General features: G+C 44.5%; 1 protein-coding gene and 1 long non-coding RNA gene across 3 annotated transcripts in view; one reads left to right on the top strand and one right to left on the bottom strand.

Annotated features, from left to right (window-relative positions):
- The window catches only part of LOC141164450 (uncharacterized), a 42,641-nt gene extending 35,943 nt beyond the window's left edge, over positions 1-6,698 (top strand). Inside the window, exons 1-3 of one of the 2 annotated variants that reach the window (XR_012250910.1) lie at positions 3,138-3,378; positions 3,506-3,658; positions 5,939-6,698. This is a non-coding gene — a long non-coding RNA (uncharacterized lncRNA). Of the gene's footprint in view, positions 1-3,137; positions 3,379-3,505; positions 3,659-5,938 lie in introns of those variants that run through there. The other variant, XR_012250909.1, reaches the window with a different exon arrangement.
- Positions 1-24,325, bottom strand: part of LOC141164449 (START domain-containing protein 10-like) — an 87,372-nt gene that overhangs the window by 50,358 nt on the left and 12,689 nt on the right. The gene's annotated exons all lie outside the window — the stretch shown is intronic.

The following is a 24,325-nucleotide window of genomic DNA, read 5'->3' on the forward strand; positions in this document are numbered from 1 at the left end:
CATGATGCTGATGGTGCATGCAGAGGCCGAGGCCGTGGGCAAGCTGAAATTGTGCTACAAACACACACCCACATATTGTCACTCGACCTTCCTGTCCCAATTGCTAGGAGACCGCAGGACCACTATTGAACCCAGAGCAGTGTCAAAAAGTTGATGGTTGGTTAGCAGATAATGCTTCCAGTCACTTTGCCACCACCACTACGACTTCTACACGGTCAAGTCTCAGTAACTGAGTCTGGACCACTGATTCCTCACCCTGATCCTCCTTCCTCCCACCATGTCGAGTGCCCGGAGACAACTGATCCCACACTTGGACACTCAGAAGAGCTGTGCATGTTTCCATTTGTAGATTCGGGCCTCTCGCCCAGCCAGCTTCAAGCGGGGCAAGAAGAGAACGCGTGTAGCGATGACAAAATATTTGAGCAACTACGGTCACACGAAGACAATGGTGGGAAAGTGCAATTACTGTTGCAAGAGGTGGATGATTATGAGACAATTGAGACAATTGCCAGAAAGTCAGGAGGACCAGGGTGCGGAAGTGGAAGATGAGGTGGTGGACGATATAGTCACTGACATACCTGGAAGGGGGACATGCAGAGCAAGGACAGCAGCACACAGGGGGGAGGGAGGCGTAGCAGCACAACAGGCATCAATAAGCAGTGTGGTGGCCACAGACATAAGGCGGGCAACCGTTCCTCCGAACACCAACATGACAGAATTAGCCAGTACAACTGTTAGTCTTTAAAAAACAACCAGACTTGAGAAGACCTCTGCAGATAACCCCAAAAGAGGCCATTTACACCATCTGCCAGGCCAGCATCAGCAGGGGTAGCAAAACTAGCAGCCTGACCACCACCAGCATGATCAGGCACATGACACCAAAGCACCCAACTAGGAGGGCCGAAACCCAGGGTCCAGACACAGTGTCTGCGGGTGACACCACTGCTTCTTCCACTGTTGTGTGTACACGCCAATCCACTGTCCATGGCGCATGCGAAGATGTCTCCCGCCCTGCACCTGTTGTTGCACACTCTCAACTAGCACCATCAGCAAGCACGTCCACGTCCTTATCCCAGCACAGTGTTCAGTTATCGCTACCCCAGCCCTTGTAACGCAAGCGAAATACCCAGCCAACGCAAACGCCCCACTACTACTACTGCCTTTTAGGCTCGTGGAGACAGAAGCTTTCCGCAACTTCATGGCGGCGGCTGTCCCTTGGTACTCGGTCCCCAGGGCGACTATTTCTCTCGGTGTGCCATCCCCGCATTACACAAGCATGTGTCCCACAACATTAGATGTGCCCTCAACAACGTAGTTACAGGGAAAGTCCACCTAACCACAGACATGTGGACAAGTGCTTGTGTGCAGGAACATCTTGCTAACGGCACACTGGGTTAATATAGTGGAAGCCGGGACCCAGTTAGACCTTGGGACGGAACACATCCTCCCGACACAGAGGATTGCGGGCTCTGGGTTAATCAGGGCTGCCCCCACAGTCTATAGCTCCTATACCACCTCCTCCTCTTCAGCCTCCATCTCCGAAATGACCACATCAGTCACAAGCTAGAAGCATTGCAGCACTGCCTCGGCCAAGCGGTAAAAAGCTGTGCTGAAGCCAATATGCTTAGGTGACAAACCACACACTGCTGAAGAGTTGTAGACAGCTCTGAAAGAGCAGGCAGATCTGTGGCTGACACCGCGGAATCTACAGCCAGACATGGTTACGTGTGAGAATGGCCGGAACCTGGTGACGGCTCTGAAGCAAGACTCATGTATCATGCCTGGCCCATGTGCTTAACCTCATTGTTCAGCGGTTTCTCAAGACCTACCTAGATCTGCTTGTCAAAGTACACCACGTGTGTGCCCATTTTAGAAAGTCAGCTACAGCTTCCGCCACCCTTGCCGTGCTTCAGCAGCGTTTGCAGCTTCCAGCTCACCGACTGGTGTGCGATGTTCCCACGCGTTGGAACTCTACATTTCAGATGTTGTGAAGGATTTGTGAGCAGCAGAGGGCAGTTGTTGACTACCAGCATGAACATGGCAATCGATATTCAGGTCATACTCCACACATAAGACCTCAGGAGTGGATATGGATGTCAGATATCTGTACCATCCTCCAAAATATTGAGGACTCCACCAAGATAGTGAGCGGCGATGACGCCATAATTAGCATCACCATTCCGCTTCTCTGTCTTCTGAAACGCTCTCTGCTCACAATTAAAGAGGATGCATTGCAGGCGGAGCAAGGAACCATACAGGGTGATTACACACATTGTGCTCCGATATATACCACTATTGGTTTTAGTATATATATTATTCTGCTGTATGAATTTTCTGGGACCATGGGGACCTCTGTTGTTGGTTGTCTTCTCCAGTGAATATTTTTCTTGGCCACTATCTATATACTGTCACTTGATATTGTACTTTATGTGTAATTTTAAATGTTGTAATAAAATTTGAATGTTTTATGCCTATAAAACAACTCTGTGTTTCTCAAATCTATTATATGTAACATGAGTTGGCATGATTTGGTGCTCAGGGTTAGTCTTTTCTTCCCCCAGATGCGCCAATCTAGCTATAAAAGGGTTAAATTGTTGATGCTATTTATTTCTGTGTATTTCACAGTTTTTTCCAGACCCAAAATGGATTTTAGAGCTCAAGACGATACTTGGCTCTTACAATTGGACGAGATTTGCAATGATGGTGGCCTGAATGGAGCACTAACAGTAGGGGGGAATACTTTGTCTATATCTATTAATGAACTTAAAGACTTAATTAGGAAAAGGACTCGCTTGTGGTGGAATATTGCCTTTCTGAGGAAATATATTGAAAAGGGACTCATACCTCGTGGCCTAAGGGTCCAAATATTTCCTTCCTTTAATATAGATGATGACACAATTAAAAATAGATGGGAACAATACTCCAACACATGCTCGATTGGATACATGAATCTGTTAATTGAAATGAATCAGATATCGCTATCCACTATTGAGACTCAAATTGAAAAACTGCAACTTTCCTTTAAGAATGAAATGACTGCAGATTCACTAAAAAAGTTGAATGAGGACATTGAGGCTCTAGCTCAAAAATGGGCAAAAAGAGACACAACAAGCTAAAACAAAAAAATTTCAGAGGGATACCCAGGATAAATCATTACAAAAAGTATATAAATGGGACATCACGAGGGGACGGTCTCGTCCATTCCAAAAACATAAGTCCCAATCCAGGTCTAGATCTACCTCAGTATCGTCTTTTACCTCTACTGAAGAGACGCATGATGGGCCTCAAGCAGCAAATAATCATGGAGTGTCTGCATCTGGCACAAAAAGGATTCAAACCAGACTTACAAGTAAAAACAGGGGCTTGGCAGCACAACGGGTGAGTCGGTCTCATGGAGGCTTACGGATTGTCAATTTATCGGCACATGTTCTTTCTACTGAACAGTTGGAGGTCCTCGGTATGGGCCTAACCTTTTCTCCTACTAATAGTTTTAATTACTTTACAGCCCTAAAGGACCTCCACCTGTTCTCTCGGAAACTCATTTTGCACAAACTCCACTCCAAGAAGGATGCCCCTATTGGTGCTTTGAATGCGGCGGAGCGGGAGGCGATTGCTACTTTGGAGGAGCTTTTACTGGAACAAACTTCCTCACAACCAGGTGGGTTGCCTCAATGTGCGGTTCCCAAATCGACACGATTTCCCCCTTTGTCCCTCTGTCCAGCAGTTGAGATTTTTTCCAGACTTGTTGCGGATGATTTGAAAAAACTATCAAATAAAAGAAAATTTGATAATCTTACGGCGCGACAACGTCTGGCGATTCAGCAACTCAAAACTTATGATGACATTGTAATCAAACCTGCGGACAAGGGGGGAAATATTGTGATTTGGCAATGTGCCAAATACGAAAGAGAGGCGTTTAGGCAACTACGAGATAGCAATACGTATTGTAAATTAAATTTTAATCCGACCCACTCCTACTCCTCCGCACTTCAATCTATCCTCACCCGTGCTTGTGATGCAGGGACCATATCTAAAAAAACAGTTGAAGCACTTACTGTACGGTTTCCTAAGACATCCACGTTCTATCTTCTGCCCAAGATCCACAAAGACGCCGTGGACCCACCTGGGCGTCCGATCGTGTCCGGTATAGAGGGTCTTTGTGAACCAGCCTGTAAATGTATTGATTTTTATTTAAAACCAATTGTAGCGACGTTACCCTCATACGTTAGGGACACGACGGACGTCCTTACTCGGGTCGACGGCGTCTCTCTGGATAAGGGGGTTCTGCTTGTCACGGTAGATGTCGAGTCTTTATATACTTGTATTGACCATAATATTGGTCTGGATGCGGTCCGCCTCTTCCTCGGGGCGTCTGACTTGGGCGGCCCTATGTGTGATTTTATCTGCGAGCTGTTGCACTTTGTACTCACACATAATTATTTTTTGTTTAAAGAAAATATTTATCTACAGAAGCGCGGCACAGCGATGGGGGCGGCCTGCGCGCCTTCGTACGCCAATCTCTTCCTAGGGGCATGGGAGAGATTGATTTTTGGCGACGGAGGCGTGGGGGTCGCGGACCATGTGCTGTGTTGGCTGCGCTATATCGATGATATTTTGTTTCTTTGGCGTGGGTCGGTGCAACAGCTTGAGAGTTTCATGGCACAGCTAAATATAAATATGTGGGGAATTCGGTTGACATATAAATATGATGCATCTAAGATCGAATTCCTGGATGTCTGTCTGGAGGTGGACGATTCTGGCCGCATTCAGACGGACATCTATAGGAAACCAACGTCGACCAATTCCCTTATTCATGCAAGTAGTGCCCACCATCCAACCACAATAAGGGCCGTCCCGGTCGGGCAATTCCTGAGGGCGAGGCGGATCTGCTCATCGGACCATAAATTTGAGAAGCAGGCTATCGATCTTAAATCAAGATTCGCATCACGTGGCTACAGTAATAGGTGTGTGAGGCGGGGTTACGAACGTGCTAGGCATACCCCAAGAAACCACTTATTATACCCAAACAAAGCATATAAAACCAATGATGATGGGCAGAAGAAGATACGGTATATCTCTACATTCAATCACGAGTGGGATAATATGAGGAGTATAATGACAAAACACTGGAGTATCCTGATGACCGATGCCTCCTTGGGACCGACTCTTGGGGATTATCCCCTAATGACCCCTAGACGGTCCAACAACCTGAAAGATATTTTAGTGTCGAGCCACTACGTTGCGAAAAAATTAAACCCCTTCGGCTCCCGTGGCCCTACTTTGGGCATGTTTCCTTGCGGCCACTGTCGTGCCTGCGCCAATGTCCTCCGCTGCACCACTTTTGCGTCCTCGGATGGTACAAGACAGTTTGATATCAGACATCACATCTCGTGTGGCACAAGTAACGTAATTTACTACGCAACTTGTGACTGCTCTCTGATATATATTGGTCTGACATCCAGGGAGCTCCGGGTACGCATACGGGAGCATGTGCGGGACATTGGCGCGGCCAGGACAGTGGCTGATGTCACTGAATTAAAAACAATTCCGAGACACTTCAGGGTCGCCCATAATTGCGACCCTAGATGCCTCAAAGTTCGTGGGATAGATGTGGTTCACATGGGTGCCCGGGGGGGTAATGTAAGAAAAGTCTTGGCACGTGCCGAAACTAAGTGGATCACTATGTTGGATACTCTTTCTCCACATGGTTTAAATGAGTCCCTGTCTTTTTCCTCATTTCTATAAATTTGATTTATGACTATTTATTTAATTTAGTCTTTTATGGAATTGTTCCTCCTTGGTCTTTTTTTCTTTCTTTTTTTCTTTCCTTTTTTCTCCCCCCCTCTTGTGCTTTAAAATAATTCTGTTGCGCTTTAATATTTGCTTTTATTGTATATATGGGGTTTCCCCAGTTTCTAATTTTTATATTTATTTCTAGTTTTTATCGTCTGTTTGGAATATTTGGCCCCTATATGCCGGATTATGCATATTGATGCCTGAATTAAATCATCTGCGAATCGGTCTGATGTTGGCGGACGTAACAATTACAAATGTCATATGAAAACACCATCGCTTTGAAAGCGATCTTTCTGCACACTGCATCAAATTGGTGGACCAATTATCGACAAAGTGACCTGCTTGTGTGTCTTTTTCAAATCAAGTTGTTTATTATGAGATATGATACATCTTTAAATGCAGTGTTATATTTTCCGCCTTAATCTGTGCCCTTTTGATGTTGTGCGCATGCTCCGCTCCCTCCGCTGTGGGTCGCGCGCCCGGCTGTCTCTGCGGGGCTGGTGCGTGCGCCCGGCCTTGTCTTTGGCCGTGCGCCCGCGCTTGCGCACTAGCCCCTGACGGCCTGGCTTCGCGTCCTGGGGCGGGGAGTGGCGACGCATGCGCCGCTTACCGGCATCAAACCACGCCTACTTGCTGATCAGGTGATCGGTCATGTGTGGCCACACATGACCGACGCCATGGTTGAAAAGGGTGCCGCTTTTTTACTCCTGCACATTCCCCTTGAGGAAGCGGCCAGTTTTGGGCCGTGAAACGCGCGTCGGGGCTTGCTACAGCGCGGCTATTACTATTAGCCAGTGTTTGGCTTTTCGCTGGGTAAGATGACCTAATGTTTATATCTGTCCTTATGGCTATCCCTCTCTTTAATAGTAATTACTTTATTCTTATTACTTGATTAACTTACTGCATATATTCTGGGATCATGAGGACCTCTACTCTTGGCCATCTTTTTCAGTGTACAATTTTCTTGGCCACCACCTGTATTCTGGGGGTTTGCCATTTTGTGGCCATTATCACTGGCTTGTGATTGATCTTCACTGGGTAAGGCTGCCTAACGCATAGGACCTGTCCCTCTGAAAATCCTTTTCTTCAGCAATAATTATTTTACTCGGAAACACACTTACAATTGTGCTCCGATATATACCACTATTGGTTTTAGTATATATATTATTCTGCTGTATGAATTTTCTGGGACCATGGGGACCTCTGTTGTTGGTTGTCTTCTCCAGTGAATATTTTTCTTGGCCACTATCTATATACTGTCACTTGATATTGTACTTTATGTGTAATTTTAAATGTTGTAATAAAATTTGAATGTTTTATGCCTATAAAACAACTCTGTGTTTCTCAAATCTATTATATGTAACATGAGTTGGCATGATTTGGTGCTCAGGGTTAGTCTTTTCTTCCCCCAGATGCGCCAATCTAGCTATAAAAGGGTTAAATTGTTGATTACACACAGCGCAGCCTCATCTCATGACAAAGAGGAAGAGGAAGAGAAAGAAGAAGAGGAAGAGGAGGGCATTGTCAGTCATCCTCTTGGTGAGGACACAGAAGTCTTGCCTGTTTGCAGTCTGGCACGCATGGCTGAGTTTATGTTACTCTGCCTTTCCCATGACCCTCACATTCTCAAAATTTTGGGTGACCGTCATTACTGGTTGGTGGCACTTCTAGACCCACGCTACAAGGAGAACTTTATATCTCTTATTCCTGAGGCGGACAGGTCTACAAAAATGGGGCAGAGGTCACAGTTCATTGGACAACCAAGGAGTACAGACGAGAGAGACACAAATTCAATCCAGCAGGGGAACACTGTCAAATTTCTGGGAGAATTTTCTCAGCCCCTCCCATCGCACAGGCTCTGAGGCGCGGGGTACTCTCACAAGGAGTGCAAAGTTTGGGAAGATGCTGAGGGAGTACCTTGCCGACCGTACCAATGTCATCCGTGATTCCTCTGTGCTTTATAATTATTGGGTATCCAAGCTGGGTATGTGGAATGAACTGGCTCTCTATGCCTTGGAGGTCCTGGCCTGCCCTGCCGCCAGCGTTTTATTAGAGCGGGTTTTTAGTGCCGCTGGTGGAATTATAACTGATAAGCGCATCCGCCTGTCAACTGAAAATGCTGACAGGCTGACTCTTATAAAAATGAACAAGGGCTGGATTGGGCCAGACTTCTCAACACCACCGAATGATAGCAGCATCACAAACACAAATCCAGTGTCTTTTTTTGGGAGGTGTATTCCCATGCACCTTTTCACACCCACACATGGGAATACGCTTCCTGATTTTGGCTATTTGCTCTTGTCCTCCTCCTTCTCCACCACCATATCACCAGGGTGACCGTGGTCTGTGATGCAACACTCACATCATTTTTTTAAAGGGTGTTTATGATGCCCGTAAAAAAGTTTTTATACAGTATGTTTATGTATACCCCCCAGGGGTAAATGTTTGTCAGCCCATACACTTAGTGCATGGGCATTACAAGTATAGGAGACCTGCTCCTTTCTAATGGGAACATTTTTTTTTTTATAAGGCCCTCTAAGTCTCTTCCAAGGGGCATTGGAGTGGCTCACAATTTTTTGCAGCCCTTGCTTTCACTGCACAGGCCAACACTATGGGAAACCCTCTCCTTTCTAATGGGAATTTGTCGTTACTGTGGCCCTGTTCTATGTGTCTTTAAATTCTTAGTGGGGTTTTTCCTAAATTTGGTCAGCCCTTGCAGTCACAGCATGGGCATTACCACTATAGGAGACCTGCTCCTTTATAATGGGAACATTTTTTTTTACTGAGATCCTCCTCTGTCTCTTCAAAGGGGTATTGAGTTGCGTCCGAATTTTTGGCAGCCCTTGCAGTCACTGCATACGCAATAACAGTATAGGAGACCCACTCGTTAATAATGGGAACAACAAAGCATAGCCGGCTGATGGCCCTATAAAAATAAGCTTTGTGACTTTCAGAGTCCCTCCATCATAAATAAAAAAAGGTTGTGACGGCCTTGGCCAAGGGGTAACAGGCTGTGCTGAAGATAACATGCTTAATCCTTAGGTGACAAACCGCCCAGCGCTGCAGAGTTGTTGAAAGCTGTAATACAGCAGCTTGATCTGTGGCGCTCACCGCTGAACATACAGCCAGGCATGGTCATGTGTGACAATAGGCGGAACCTGGTGACGGAGAAATGACAGCCAGAGTAGATACGGTTTCCCTCTATGCCAGTCCTTTCACCGAGCTAAAGAATATGGTTGTGGTGAAATACAACTCCCACTGAGAAGCTGTTTCAGATTGGTGGGCCCAATGTTTTTCAGAGGATTTGATTCTGAGGGCTCACCTTTCTCCCCCGCTCAAGAGCCCCATAGCAGCTGCAAAGTTAGCGCTATCATGAACTCTCCTGAAGTAGAAGCCAGGGCACACCAGAGGATTCTCTGGTGGGACCGTCCAACCATGTTGAGAAGCAGTCCTGGCTAAGAAAAGTGTGTGGGAAGGATCCCAGACACTCTATAGCTGCTTTTTTACTGAGTGGGAAACCCACGCAAACACGGGGAGAACATACAAAATCCTTGCAGATGTTGTCCTTGCTGGGACTTGAACCCAGGATCCCAGCACTACAAGGCTTCAGTGCCAACCACTGATCCAATGTGCTGCCGTTCACCCTCTGATATCGAACAGGCTGGAGAAACTTGCACCTACTGCCACTCTATCTTCATCTGCTTTGTGAGAAACTAAAGTATTTGGGCAGCCACTGATGCTTATACTATGATAAAAAACTAGTTTCAGTTCGAAACGCGTTGTCACACGCATGCATGCGGTTGCATCCGCTTCCAGCTTTTAACCTCGTTTTTTAAAAAGATTTTTCATTAAAAGGTGTTTTTTTAAAATAATTTTTCCCCCATATTGGATGCTGGACTTTTTCTCTCCACCATTTGGGCAGCGACTCAGTCTAACCAGTAAAATTTATTGAGAAGGAAATTGGGGATGGCTTCGCTACTGGTACTGGGGGCAGTGGTAATACCATGGCGTTGTACCATAGTTTACTGTAACTATTCCAGGCTGGTAGGAGGCAAGCAAATTCCCACAGAAAAAGTACCAGCAGTAATGTTCAGGGACCCGCGCTTGTAGAGGGCGGAGACAACACCGGAGAAATAGTGACGGCTGGGGACCGAATATGGACACGAGGCATGAGGTTGTGAAAAGCTTCCGCCTCCACGAGCCTAAAAGGCCACATTTCAAGTACAAGCAGCTGTCCATAAATCTGGCAGTTTAGTATTGCAGCCTGTGGGTGGCTGGCTGCATACTTGCGCTTGCATTCCAAGTAACAGAAAACTAAGCAGATGGTGGTCTCTACCATCATCATGGCCTCACCTCAGCACTATGAGAAGCCAGGGCCCACCGGAGGAGGGTCCGTCCAACCCTGCCGAGAAGCAGCCCTGGCTAAGAAAAGTGTGGGGAAAGGTTCCCGGACACTCTATGGCTGCTTTTTTAATGTGGATCAGACGTGCTTATGCATGCGATTTCTCAAACCGCATTGCAGATCAGGCCATTGCCCAACTCTGTAGTCATGAAATTAAATGTGCAAAGAAACATGTGTGTGTGTCAAAGCACCATCGACAAGTGCGAGTTGATGTTGGATGGGCTGCCATTTCTTCTGCAACAAGCAGCATTAGAAGACTTCCTGGGAGAAATGACATGCAGGGTAGATATGGTTTCCCAAGTCCTTTCACCAAGCTAAAGAATATGGCTGTGGTGAAATACAACACAGCAAAAAAAGCTGTGCACTGGCTCCGTACCGTCCCTGGCCACATTCACCTGTCCACGTGTTTGTGGTTAGGCAGTCCTTCCCAGTAAGTGCACTAGGGAGGGCACGAGTAATGTGGGACCCGTGCTTGTGGAAGGTGGAGACGACACTGGGACAAATAGTGGCAGCTGGGGACCGAGTATGGATACCCGTTCGCCGCCGCCATAAGATTGTGAACAGCTTCTGCCTCCACGAGCCTGAAAGGCCACATTTCAAGTGCAAGCAGCTGTCAAAAATTTGGTAGTATAGTATTGCAGCCTGTGGGTGGGTGGGTGGCTGGCTGCATACTTGCGCTTGCATTCCAAGGAATGGGGTAGGGACAACTGAACCCTGCACTGGGACAAGGACGTGGACGGTGATTGTTGCAAGTCTGCAACGACAGGTGCATGGCGGGAGGCATCTTCGCATGCGCCAAGGATCACTTACAGTGGTGGCCAAAAGTATTAGCACCCCTGCAATTCTGTCAGATAATACTCAGTTTCTTCCTGAAAATGATTGCAATCACAAATTATTTGGTATTATTATCTTCATTTAATTTGCTTGCAAGGAAAAAACACAAAAGAGAATGAAGCAAAAATCAAATCATTGATCATTTCACACAAAACTCCAAAAATGGGCCAGACAAAAGTATTGGCACCCTCAGCCTAATACTTGGTTGCACAACCTTTAGCCAAAATAACTGCGAACAACCGCTTCCGGTAACCATCAATGAGTTTCTTACAATGCTCTGCTGGAATTGTAGACCATTCTTCTTTGGCAAACTGCTCCAGGTCCCTGATATTTGAAGGGTGCTTTCTCCAAACTGCCATTTTGAGATCTCTCCACAGGTGTTCTATGGGATTCAGGTCTGGACTCATTGCTGGCCACCTTAGAAGTCTCCAGTGCTTTCTCTCAAACCATTTTATAGTGCTTTTGGAAATGTGTTTTGGGTCATTGTCCTGCTGGAAGACCCATGACCTCTGAGGGAGACCCAGCTTTCTCACACTGGGCCCTACATTATGCTGCAAAATTTGTTGGTAGTCTTCAGACTTCATAATGCCATGCACACGGTCAAGCAGTCCAGTGCCAGAGGCAGCAAAGCAACCCCAAAACATCAGGGAACCTCCGCCATGTTTGACTGTAGGGACCGTGTTCTTTGCTTTGAATGCTTTTTTTTTTTTCCTGTACACTCTATGTTGATGCTTCTTCCCAAAAAGCTCTACTTTTGTCTCATCTGACCAGAGAACATTCTTCCAAAACGTTTTAGGCTTTCTCAGGTAAGTTTTGGCAAACTCCAGCCTGGCTTTTTTATGTCTCGGGGTAAGAAGTGGGGTCTTCCTGGGTATCCTACCATACAGTCCCTTTTCATTCAGACGCAGACGGATAGTACGGGTTGACACTGTTGTACCCTCGGACTGCAGGGCAGCTTGAACTTGTTTGGATGTTAGTCGAGGTTCTTTATCCACCATCTGCACAATCTTGCGTTGAAATCTCATCAATTTTTCTTTTCCGTCCACATCTAGGGAGGTTAGCCACAGTGCTCATCAAGAGAATGCCAAGAGTGTGCAAAGCAGTCATCAAAGCAAAAGGTGGCTACTTTGAAGAACCTAGAATATAAGACATATTTTCAGTTGTTTCACACTTTTTTGTTAAGTATATAATTCCACATGTGTTAATTCATAGTTTTGATGCCTTCAGTGTGAATGTACAATTTTCATAGTCCTGAAAATATAGAAAAATCTTTAAATGAGAAGGTGTGTCCAAACTTTTGGTCTGTACTGTACATGTCATTACCCTGGAAAGGATGTTTCTTAACATATTTCCCAGGAAAATCCATTTTGGTTTTGTTTTTGTATGTTTTATTAGGAGTCCGTAAAAGTGGCGTAATACCTCTGACAACGTTATTGACAGAAGTGACCTGGGAGTCAGAAATGCTTCTAGGGGTCTTCCCCATGCTGTCCCCATGTCATTTGAGCACTGTTCCCATGGATTTGGGCAATTTTTAGGCCCTCTGCAGACAGCCGGGAGCTGCCTGAAGAATGCTCGAGTTTCCCATAGACTTACATTGGGCTCGTTGCTCGGGTCGAGCACCCAAGTATTCCAATTTGCTCGACTCGAGCATCGAGCACCCGAGCATTTTAGTGCTCGCTCATCACTACTAAATACTTGTAAAAACACACAACTTTTCAACATAAATGTTACTAAAAACCTTCCCCGTTCAAGAACAGAGGGATTTCTCATTTTATAGTTTATAGCTTGTTGCCTAGGTTATCATCTACCTTTGCAATCTGTCATTGGCAAGGAGCGCTTACGAGCTCTTTACTATAGAGCTTGCAAGCGATCCTCTGAAGCTGGCCAGTTGGTTAAATCCGGCCAACTTTAGTGCCATTGTGTTCCTCCAATACTGCAGAAGTGTTACAACCATGCTGATAGATCTTCCTGATTGACAGTTTGTACTATGTTGACCTTTTAACGTGTTTTTGCATTAAATTGATCATACACGGCATAAGGGCTGTGGAGTCGGAGTAAAATGGACCAACTCCAACTCCTAAAATATATAATAAATTGGGTACAGTAGTTCAATGGAGTTTGTGGGGAATATTTTTTCATAAGAATTTGGGAAAGTTATGAAATGTCCTATAAATGTCTGTCCTATTCCTGATCTAAGGGTCTAGACTTTTAGCTGAGATGAATCTGTGCTACAGTAAATGTATCACTTAAACATGAGCCATGTATGAGGGAGTCGGAGTCATGGAAATTGAGGAGTCGGGGGTTTGGCTTACCGACTCCACAGCCCAGCATGGCATGAAAGAGAGGTGAGGCTAGGTGGAAAGGGAAATACAAAAACAAGGCTTCATAGAGCAACACTGTTGGTATAAGAATAAGTAAACCCAAAAGTGAGTTACCTATTGTAATGTCCCCTAGAGTTACATCTGCTCACTTCTTGGTGTTAAATTCTGTGTACCATGCCAGTTAGTGAAACCATTGCAGCCACCGCTTCCCAGATTTGTAGAACCATGGTTATCTAGGGATAATATGAGGAGAATAAGCTTGATAGATGCAGTGATGGAACAAAATTTCTCAAAGATGTGTAGAATTCATAAGAATGAATTTCATTGACTAGTCAGAGTGGTTCGGGATCAAACTGACCTCTTCATCAGGACAAGTCTTCCACTGCACCGACCATCAAGCCTATTTTTCATATATTGTCCTTGGTTTTAAGAAGGGTATTCTTGCCATCGCAGAGGGTGCCCACCTGAGATGTTTGAGGTTTTTTTCTATGTTCAAGATGTCTGCCTTTTCTGTATTTCCTGTGTCCAATGTCTAAGTGGGGTTAGAAGAGAGCCAGACTTGTGCTTGCAGGCTGTGTTGAGGATAGGTGAGGAAGGAGGAGGCAGTTGTGTGCAGGTGACACAATTGGCGCCAGGGGGATAGAGCTGTGGACACCTTGCATCATGTGGCCCTGGACCCTGTTACATTGCTATTCTCCATAAAAGGAGAACGTGGAGTTTCATACGGATGCCTGAAGATCTACAAGCTTCATGGAAGACCTTGGGGATCCAGCAAATCGAGGTTCCCTCTTGAATGCCACTAGATGATGCCTCTACCTTCCCATAGCTCCAGAGACCTAAAAAATGGTCGGTGCAGGGGAGGGGCTCCCTTTCCAGGGCTGGAGGACAACCATCAAAGTTCCTGCCTCCGTGATATACAAAAATGGGGACTAGTCTCTTCTATCCTTTTCATTAACCCATGCTGGAGCTACACTCCAACCTTGTGGGCGATTTATGTTTAGCTTGAATGACTGTTCTTACTTGAGTTTTTTGTTACTAATAATCTTTTACAAATAATCCTTTATAATTCTTGAAGGTATCACCTCCTTAATTTCCTTGTCTGCTATACCTTGGGATGCTTCCCCCTCACCCTGCTGCAGACAAGGTGTATATTATTGATAGTTTAAATGTTTAGTTCTAAATGTTTTTGTTTATGCCTAGGCTGTTGGACCGCTTTCCAGATACTTCACTTGGTCAAGACATCTTATGATGATAGGACACCCCTGACACCTCTTGAATAAGAACCACACTTCTATAGCTTTTATTCAAGAGACTCACTTTAAAGTGGGACATGCCCCTGACCTTACTAGAACTAAATTTCCTGTCTGGTTCCATAGTTGCAGCGTCTCTGCATCTAAAGGGGTTAGTATATACCATCACAAAAATTTGTCAGAGGGAGAGAAGGAAAAAATAATTCTATTAAAATTATACACGCCATATCTTATGCTAGGAGTAGGGGGATCCCTCTGACTTTGCTGTCCACAGACGCGCGGAGAAGGCATTTGACAGTCACTTGGCGCTTTTTAGCTTACACTTTAGAAAAATTTGCCTTCCCGCCAGTTTTTGTGAACGCCGTTCTCTCGCTATACTCTACACCCTCTGCTCGTGTTAGAATTAATGGCACGCTGTCAGGGAGTTTTGATATTCAAAATGGGAAACGGCAGGGGTGCCCCCTCTCTCCTTCCCTCTTCATCCTACTTATGGAGGCGCTTGTACAGAAAATCAGACAAGATCCAGATGTCCAGGGTATTAAAATCAAAAATATGAAGTTGTTGGCTACGGTGTTCGCAGATGATCTCTTCCTAATGTTATCTAATCACATGGTAGCAATCCCCAGACTTCTAACGATATTACAACAATTTGGGGAATCAAACTTCAAAATTAACCTCGAAAAGTCTGAGGCTCTTAATGTGGCACCCTGCTATTACAGGTACCACAGGACCCAAAAGGGTGCATGGACGGACAAGAGGCCCTCATTACATTACAAACACCTCCACCCTTCCACCTCATACCACCAGAGGGAGCCCTGTTAGGGATATATATATGGAGGGTGGAGTCAGGCAGTCAGTTCAGTTCAGTCTGAGAGTCAGACAGTGTGCTGGCACTTAGACCAGTGAAGAAGCAGCACGTGAGCTGCTGTGTGTGTGTTGAGGGCACAGAGTGTGGCCGAGGCAAGGAGAAAGAAGAGAGGAGTTGAGGGGGCAGAGGAGCGTCTGAAGCTCACCCCAAGACACAAGCCGGACACCGGATCCGCGTCTACAGGGTTCTCTACACCCAGTAGGGACAACCGGCATACCAGGAGGCTTCAAGACCCCTGGTCATCCTGAAGCTACCAACAATAACAGGACTAGGAACCACGAAAGCCCCAGCATCCAGAGATAGTGGTGGCCAGAGAAAAGTCCTACTACCAAGCGGTCAGGTGAGAGAGCAACACAACATAGAAGCTAGGCCAAGTTCCAGGCTGGCCAGAAGCTTAGAGAGAGGAAGACAAGGACCAGGAGGCCTACAACCCGCTCACTGGGGAGAAGTCCAGAAGTGCACCCTTCCTAATAAGTACCCTGGACCAGCCGTTACACCAGTAAAGGTACTGAAGCGATTCCCCCGTGTGTGTCTTGGTCATTCCCCCTGACCCGACCGGGCCATCTCTCACCTGCATCCCTTCCATCAACCCTTCCCCGGGGGCCCGCTCCACCTGTGGGGAGCAGAAACATCCCAGCTGCCATCCCATCACCCCCCGGAGGTCTGCAGCAGCGCTGGTAACCATTACCAGAAACCACAGGTGGCGTCACGAGACAAACTGTTAACAAAACCCCTTTTAAAGAGTGACCCAGAGGATTGGCCCAGGTGCCGACTGCCGTGATATCCTACAAAGAAGGTAAAGGCCTGGGTACCGAGTCTCCCCAATATATCCCCCTGGGATATACGTCATTAACATTTCGACTCCTTTAAGCGACGTAAAATTACTCCAGAGAACTGCACCCTTCAAATGGCCAGAAGTCATTATCAAATACTTAGGAGTGCAGATTACTAATAATCCCGACCTTTTATACTATAGTAACTTTATGCCTCTTATTGAGAAAATTAAAACCCTCCTTAGAACATATGATAATCCTTTGTTATCCTGGATAGGTAGAAAAAAATTTAGTCAAGCCGTATATCCTCGCCAAAATTATTTATCACATGAATATGCGCCCTATAAATCTTCCTGTAGCCTTCTTTTCCTCAATAAAACAGGTCCTATCTCAATACATTTGGAAGTATAAAAAAATCTAGACTTCTTTATAAAATCCTAACTCTACCTAATCATAAGTGGGGTATTGGCCTTCCTAGTGTCCTAAACTATTATAAAGCAATCCACTTAAATAGATGGCTCAAATTAGCCAGTGCATCCAAGAGAAGGGATGCCTCAGACATTGATCTTCTACTCCTGGGTAATAATCCACACAAATATATATGGGCAAATGTTGTCCCCACTTCCGAGGCCATAAGTGATATTGCTATTACCACTTCCCTTAAGAGTAAACGAGACTTAGATAAAGATCTAAAAAAAGAGCATACTTCCCTCAGCTCAGGCCCCCATTTCTACCATTCCGTACTTTCTAGACCCAAATTATTAAGATCCCTATAATCTCTGGTCGGATTTGCAGCACTAGTCAAACAGTTCCTGACCAATAAAATCCCATTGCTGGATTCATGGCCAGTTAATTCCTCCACGCGCCTCATTAATTTCTTACAACACAAACATGTCACCCACATTATTTTGATGTTTAAATCTAAATTCCCTGGTGCGGGAGGAGGTTCATGGGTGGACATGCTATGCAAACATCAGCTGATATATGCTACTTGAACCACAGGCTGCATGAATCAGATACCAGCTCCATTATTGCAGTCAGGTGTGTTTCCCTCTGAAGCACTTCAGCATTTCAGAGAAAACATGCTTTGAAACAGGGACCATGTGGCTAGGAGGATTTGTCCAAGAAAAAGATCCTCGGCAGCTTCTTTCAGCTCTCCTCACTTTGTCTCACAGGTTTCTCTCTAAGGAAGTTAAAAGGAACCTGTCACATGAAAAAAAAAAATGCAATTAACCTTCAGATATGGGATTAATCTGATGGTTAATAGCGTTCTGAACCTGCTTGAAGCTTAGACCCCCACTGCTGGGAAGAAATTAACTATATTCCTCCCGGTAGTGTTCGGCTTTCAGTCACAGGGATATCTAGAAGTGATTGTTTACTGCTGCCGCCACCTTCATACATGTGTCTGTGCTAGTTCCACCCTTTTGCATGTATTTTAAGAAGCTTCATTATATTTGATAGAACTGAATAAAGATCTGTTTAATCTATTCTGACTCCATAACTGAGCTGCAAATGTGGGGCTATTGAGACAGCATTTCTATGGATGTCTCTATAAACCAGTACGCACACCAAGAACTTCATCAGATAACTTCAATGTGACTGCAGAGGCATGTGTAAAAAAGTTTATTCTCAGGCTGAATTCTTGTATTATACACAACAGCAGCAGCTGCAACAACAGCGGCAAGTAAAAAGACAATTTTGAATCAGAGATGTACTGTACATAGATGAACCTAGCAAGATGGCTGAAAAACACTAACTGGGAAGAAGAGAGAGGTCATTTACATCAGAGCAGGGAGAGAGCCAGGACAAACTTCTAAAAAGCAAACCTGATTGCATAGCAGTATAACAGCAACAATACTGTGATAACACAATTCTGTATAATTCCCAAGTCATGGAACATGACAGAAGCTGTTGTAAGATGTTACATTTTGTGTAATAGTTTCGATTTTGATCTGCGATGGTGCTTTGTTCATAGCTCACTATTTTTTGCATTATACTCATAAATGTACCTTAGATTGAACGAGTCTTGTCTCAGGCTCTAACTACACAGAGTTTTGTGCCATCCATATACGTGTCCCATTAGGTTATGTTCACACATCATGTTTTTTTGGCATCAATTTTCTGCAGCAAAACCTGATCTTCAAGGGCATTTTGTTAAGGATTTTTCTTGCAGATTTGGTTCTTTTTTGATGCTTTTTTTCACCACCCATTACTTCCTATGGGTGAAAAAACGTTGAAAGAGGTGACATGCTCTATTTCCCAAAAAAACCTTGCAAAGCATACTGAACAAAAAAAACAAAAAAAACAAACAAAAAAAAAACACACACACAACATGGTGTGAACAGAGAATTCTGGTTTCTCAGACTTTGCTGGTACTGCAAAAGGCAGCTGAAAATTTTCATAAAAAGCTGCATTAAAAAAACATGGTGTGAACATAGCCTTACAATTCGCCTCCATCTAAACCCACCATGAGCGAATAGATTGTTTATTAAACATATAAAATAGTAATAGCAGTTCCATAATACACATCATTAAAAGTAAACTGTATGTATAACAGAGACAGCAATTCTGCAGCCGGTAATTCTACCGAGAACAAGAAAATAACTATGTTCTGTGTAGCTAGAAGAAACTACTACACTAGCATTTATCAGATGACGACAATTCACTTTACCAGTCACCACACAGGAATTTTATAAAAGTAGGTTCAAAAGTTTAAAAACAAAGACCCACATTTATTACGACTGATGTTATATCAGCAATAAAAAGTAATGAACTAATGAAAGAAGAAAAATAAAAAATTATCACCATGTCCCTTGCCCACTGTAGGCCCTTAGGAATTTTGTGATTAACCCCATAAGCACAATACATGCCTGTCCTATGAATAGGGGCTAACTTTTTTTTTTTTCTTTTAAGGAATAACTTTTGATAGGATATGTTCACATGGAGTATTTTACCTGGATTTTGAAGAGGATCCAAACCAAAAAGTATTTGAACAAATTGCTTCAAACTCATCAAAGAACATTGTGTCAACAAACCTTTGTTCTAAGAATGTTCCCACTGATCCCTTTACATGTTCACCCCCCAAAAATGTTTTCTGCATTTCCTGATTTAACCCCTTCAAATTCACCCTATTTAAACATTTTTGTTTTAGCTCTAGATAAATTTCTGATGTTAATCAGAAGGTGGGAGAAACAACTACAAAAATTAAAAAGCTCAAGGGATGAAAAGGGCATCTATAGCTGCATGGTTATGGTCCAGCTTGAACTGGCCCACAGAAGAGCAGGAAAATCCTCCGGTGGGCCCCTCTGCAGGACCATCCTTTAATATGAGCAGTACTTGACACTATGTATTTGATTCACTATGTACAAAGGCGGCATCTTATTCATTTAACAATCTGCCCTGTTTATTGTTATATAAATTTGTGATTGAGGATAATGTCACATTTGCATGTAGCTGAGAAGTGGGGCCCTGGAGTTGGTTACTGGTGGGCCCTTGGCACCCCAGTCCAACACGGTTTATGGTCAGTGTACAGAAAAATTGCTGTCTAATAGTACATAGTTTAAATCGGTACACATATGGTATATATTCATATATAGAACCAAGTTAAAAAGACTGCAATTATGCAGTGTGATCTCTATAAATGTGTTACAAAACCAGTATATGAAATAGAAAAAATAAAAATAAAAGTGTGGAAAATGTCCAGTTGGTCAGAGTAACAACCATGTAAGGTAGTTCAAAAAGTGACATGTGCCTAAATGTAAACATATAAAAGTATATATCTGGTACAGTCACAGTGTGCATAGGTATTTTAAAAATAGTAAGTAGCAAAAAGAACTGCAAATGTGTAGAATAGTCACAAACGTGTGTATAGAACCAGCATTCGTATGAATATGCATCGTAACATGGGCAAGAAATACATTAACCCCTTAAAAACTGCCGATACGCATTAAAATGGTGGTCATTAAGGGGCCTTATTCCCTAATCACAGTTTTAAACAGTGATCTGGAAGAAGGGTATAGTGTCCTCCAGAGTCAGAAACTGTCCGGGGTTTCAGCTACCGGGGGTAGCAGAGACCGCAAAGAATGTGACGCGCCCCCTGGGCCATGTTGTTAGGGATACCCGGAGCCGGATCAGATGGGGGTTGTAGTCTCCGAGTGGCTGTGACCCGGTCCGTGCCCAGGGTGTCAAGCTCAGTGTGTGGCAGTCCTACAGATGTTATTAGTTCTTTTTGTCGACTGCGCCACCCGTTGATTTGCGGTCAAAAGGCCGCCGCTGCAGCAGGGTCCGCTGAGGCTGTTGGTATGTGTGCAGCTTTGGTAGTATAACCCCCAACGGGAGGGGTATAGCCTCAGGGGGTCAGCCGTGGAGGATGGTGGTTGTGAAGGTGCAGCAAAGAGACTCAGAGGCATAAAATGCAGTTCCAGGGTTTTACTTACTGGTGTTGCTCGGGTCACTGTGTACAGCAGTGACCACCCGAGCCGTGCTGCGTCCACCAGGTCCTGGACTCGGTCAACTCCCAGGCAACTCCGGAGTGTGGTCCTGAGCTCCTTTCTGACTCTCCCTTCTTCTGGCCGTTCCCACCAGGGATCCACCTAAGTCCGGCTCCCTCGGGCCTCCTGTTGGTAAACCCTTGTCTCTGGGTTCCCTGACCCTATTCTTGGTCTGCCTTCCGGGTGGATTTAGTGGGTGGTCGTGGCAGATCCTGCCCACGACCTCCGGTCTCTGGCTGAGGATTAGTGCTGTGGCCTCCACCAGCTTGGGATCCGGTACCCTGTTGCCGACCCTTCACCCTATTAGCTCTCTTATGGGCTCTTGGGGTCCCCTCTTCCTGCGCCTCTGGGTCCCTCTTCCTTCTCCTCTGCTCTGCTTCTCAGGCTCTCAGACAGACTGACTGACCGACGTCTCACAGACTGACCCTGATCTAAGATGGTGCCCACCTTATATACTCCCTCTATGTGTGAGCTCAGGTGACCAGCACCCAATGAGCTCCTAGCTTTACCCAGGCTGCTCCCCCTATCTGCCCCTACACTACTGGGATGTTCCACCCCCCTCCCACTCCAGCCAGGAACAGACACTGTCGTACCTGCACATTTCTCTAGTGGGAGTACCATCGGTCTGTTCCTCGGAAATGGGATGTGTGTAGTGCATGCAGCCTACTAGCTCAGTTCCACACTCCATCCTTACCCGGGAGTGGAATATCACACCTCTGGGTTGAGGTGCAATACCCCTGTAGCAGCCGAATCCTCAGGGTGCTACAAATGCGATCAGGACCGTTTTTTCCTTGAACGCCGTTATTCAATTAATAACGGCAATCATGTAAAAAAGAAAAAAAAAAAAAAGTGATCCAGTTAATAATGTCTCTATCCTCTGACATGTTATAACATGTCAGAGAAGAGAGAAATGATGTTCCCGAGCCCTCCTCGCGCTGAAAGAACATGGTGGGCAAATGCGCAGTTCGCTTAGCAAGATATGCCTTCCGGCATCGGCAACCCCAACGGAGAGCGCAGGATAAATGTGAGCCGAGCCTTATTCCAATTTTAGGAAGGTGGAATGAACAAATAGATAGCAGTACAAGAATAGTTCTCAATTATATTGTTGTCTGCTTCACCATGTGGTATAAGTGATTGTTTGGGTCGGTGCGTTTACAGCGATACCAGATTTATATCGGGTGTTTTTTTCTAAAGTTTTGATACCATCTCACACTAAAAAAATACTTTTTTTTAACATACAACTTTTTGATCTCTTTTTATTCAGGTTTTAGTCCATATGATGAAAATAAGTGTCATTTTTGTTGTTTTTTTTTTTTATGTTTGCTGTACGGAATAATTAATGTGCCAATTTTATAGTGCGTGTTCCAGAGGCGTCAATTCCAATTATGTATACTTTTTTTTTTATTTTTGTTTTAACACTTCCCAACCACTTGATCTGACAAAAAGAGATACTCATTAAGCAGCCTACGAGCATTCTCCAAAGCTGCAAAATTTTGACCCATCATCATTAAGTTATTGTTTAGTTTTTGTTGGGACAGTTCTTGGAGAACAGGTGATATTTGTAGAGGGGACAGCACCGCAACGCTTCCACCCCAAGTTGGAGCAGTGCGACTAGAGAGTATTCTCTCTCATCTAGCCAAATCAGTTCTCATACTTTGCACTGACGAAAGGCAATACCCCGAAAGACCGTGTCTGCAAATTGAGATTCTGATTTGGCTTTTATCCTAAGTCATATTGCACGACTTGTTAAAGGGTTGATTGTGACTTGTAGGATTGCTGCTTCCAATAGGTGGCGCTATAGAGTTCAAGTCCTCTTTTTCTCCGAAGAGGCAATTTGCATGTCTTATTTGTTAATGCCGTACATGCTTTACAATTCCATAATCATGTGATTGCCATAATTCCACAACTTTTTTCCATTGGTGCTGCAATTTCAATGCTGAGGAGTGTATTTAAAAAAAGGAAAAATTATATGGTTTAATACTTTGTGTTTTTTTATTTTATTTTTTAAAGAAATCTTCAAAACTTCTAGATACACTTGTGGCCTGACAACTATTAAATAAGGAGTCGTTTAAAATTGCCTTCCCTATTTATTGCAAAATACAGTGCAAATTGAATCATTTGTTGGGTGAGATTTAAAACCAGCATTTCATTGCTTGCCTGGAGCAATGTAGACATATTGCTTTGGAAAGATACTGTATGCGCTATGGTAATAGAGAAGCAAATGGATTTAGGGAGGTGTAACATGCATATATCACACATCTTGAAGAGATGCAAAAAGTCCCATCTGTGGTGTGGAAATGATAGGAACTAACTTATGCACATCCCATACTCAGACGCCCTAGATTTGTCAAAGCTGAAGTATTTTAAAAGCAATGTAATAATTTTCAGCCTCAGAGTTGTAGTTACTAACACTGAGCTACCTGCACACCGTTACCGCCAATGAGGAGACACTGACTCAATAGTGTTTGATCTCCTAGAAATACCCTGAAAGCCAAATGTTTCAAGTGTCAGCATCACAGATGAAAGTTATTCTACTGACTTTCTGCTGAAACTCGGCTAAAATTCTGAAAATAAGTTTATTACCGAGGCAGAAACAAAAGTTTGTGTCATCAATGTAGGTCACAAACATCTAAAACCATACTTTCAGGTAAGGGCCTACGGGAGGCCACTAGTTGCAAAGTGACACATGTTGCAGATGTTTTCCTGTGGCCAAGTCCCTTTCCAGACCACACCAATTAGATATCTCATTATTCACCACTAGTGATGAGCAAGCGTTTGTTTAACCCCTTCGCCGAGCACGCTCGGGTGCTTTCCGAGTATCTTTGGCGTGCTCGTATATTAAGCTCGAGTCCCGGCATCTGCATGATTTGCGGCTGTTAGTCAGCCTCAACACATGCAGAGATTGCCTGTTTGTTAGGGAATCCTCACATGTGCTGAGGCTGACTAACAGTCATAAATCATGCAGACGCAGGGACTCGAACTTAATATACGAGCATGCCGAAGATACTCAGAAAGCACCCGAGCGTGCTCGGCAAAAGGATTCAACGAACGCGCTCGCTCATCACTATTCACCACCTGAATGTACATCCCATTGTCAAGCATGAGAAACTCTTCTTTCTTAAGAGTTTAAGCAACACCTGGGAGATTTGCTAACTACTCTGGCAGTATGGGAGATTTACCATTTTTCAGGGAGCCTATCAGACAGTCTAGGAGAGATGGCAAGAATGATATAGAATATAAGTTTAATGCTAGACTAAAGGAATGGTATAGTCAGAATTTAAAGGTATTGGATTATGCAGGTAAATTTAGAGACATGTGGTACTTCTCCCCATAAATAACTGTAGTTTTAATTAAACACTAGCCATTGAAAGTAACAAGAGTCTATCAGCACAAAATGTCTGTTCAAACCAAGCAGTTATTGTACCATTGGCATCGCGAATCAGTTCAGTGCACCTTCCTTCTGTAACAGCACACTGTCAGTGGAAGGTTTACAGCACCTTAAAGGTCTTCCACCGACAGGCTGTGTGTCAACTACGCCTTCTTGCATGTCATAGGTGAACCTTTGCTTTCACCATTTAATCCCTGTACAAA

Source organism: Phyllobates terribilis, unplaced genomic scaffold (genome assembly GCF_046119375.1).
Source record: "Phyllobates terribilis strain yellow unplaced genomic scaffold, ASM4611937v1 Scaffold_10__3_contigs__length_209671492, whole genome shotgun sequence".
Taxonomy (NCBI): domain Eukaryota; kingdom Metazoa; phylum Chordata; class Amphibia; order Anura; family Dendrobatidae; genus Phyllobates; species Phyllobates terribilis.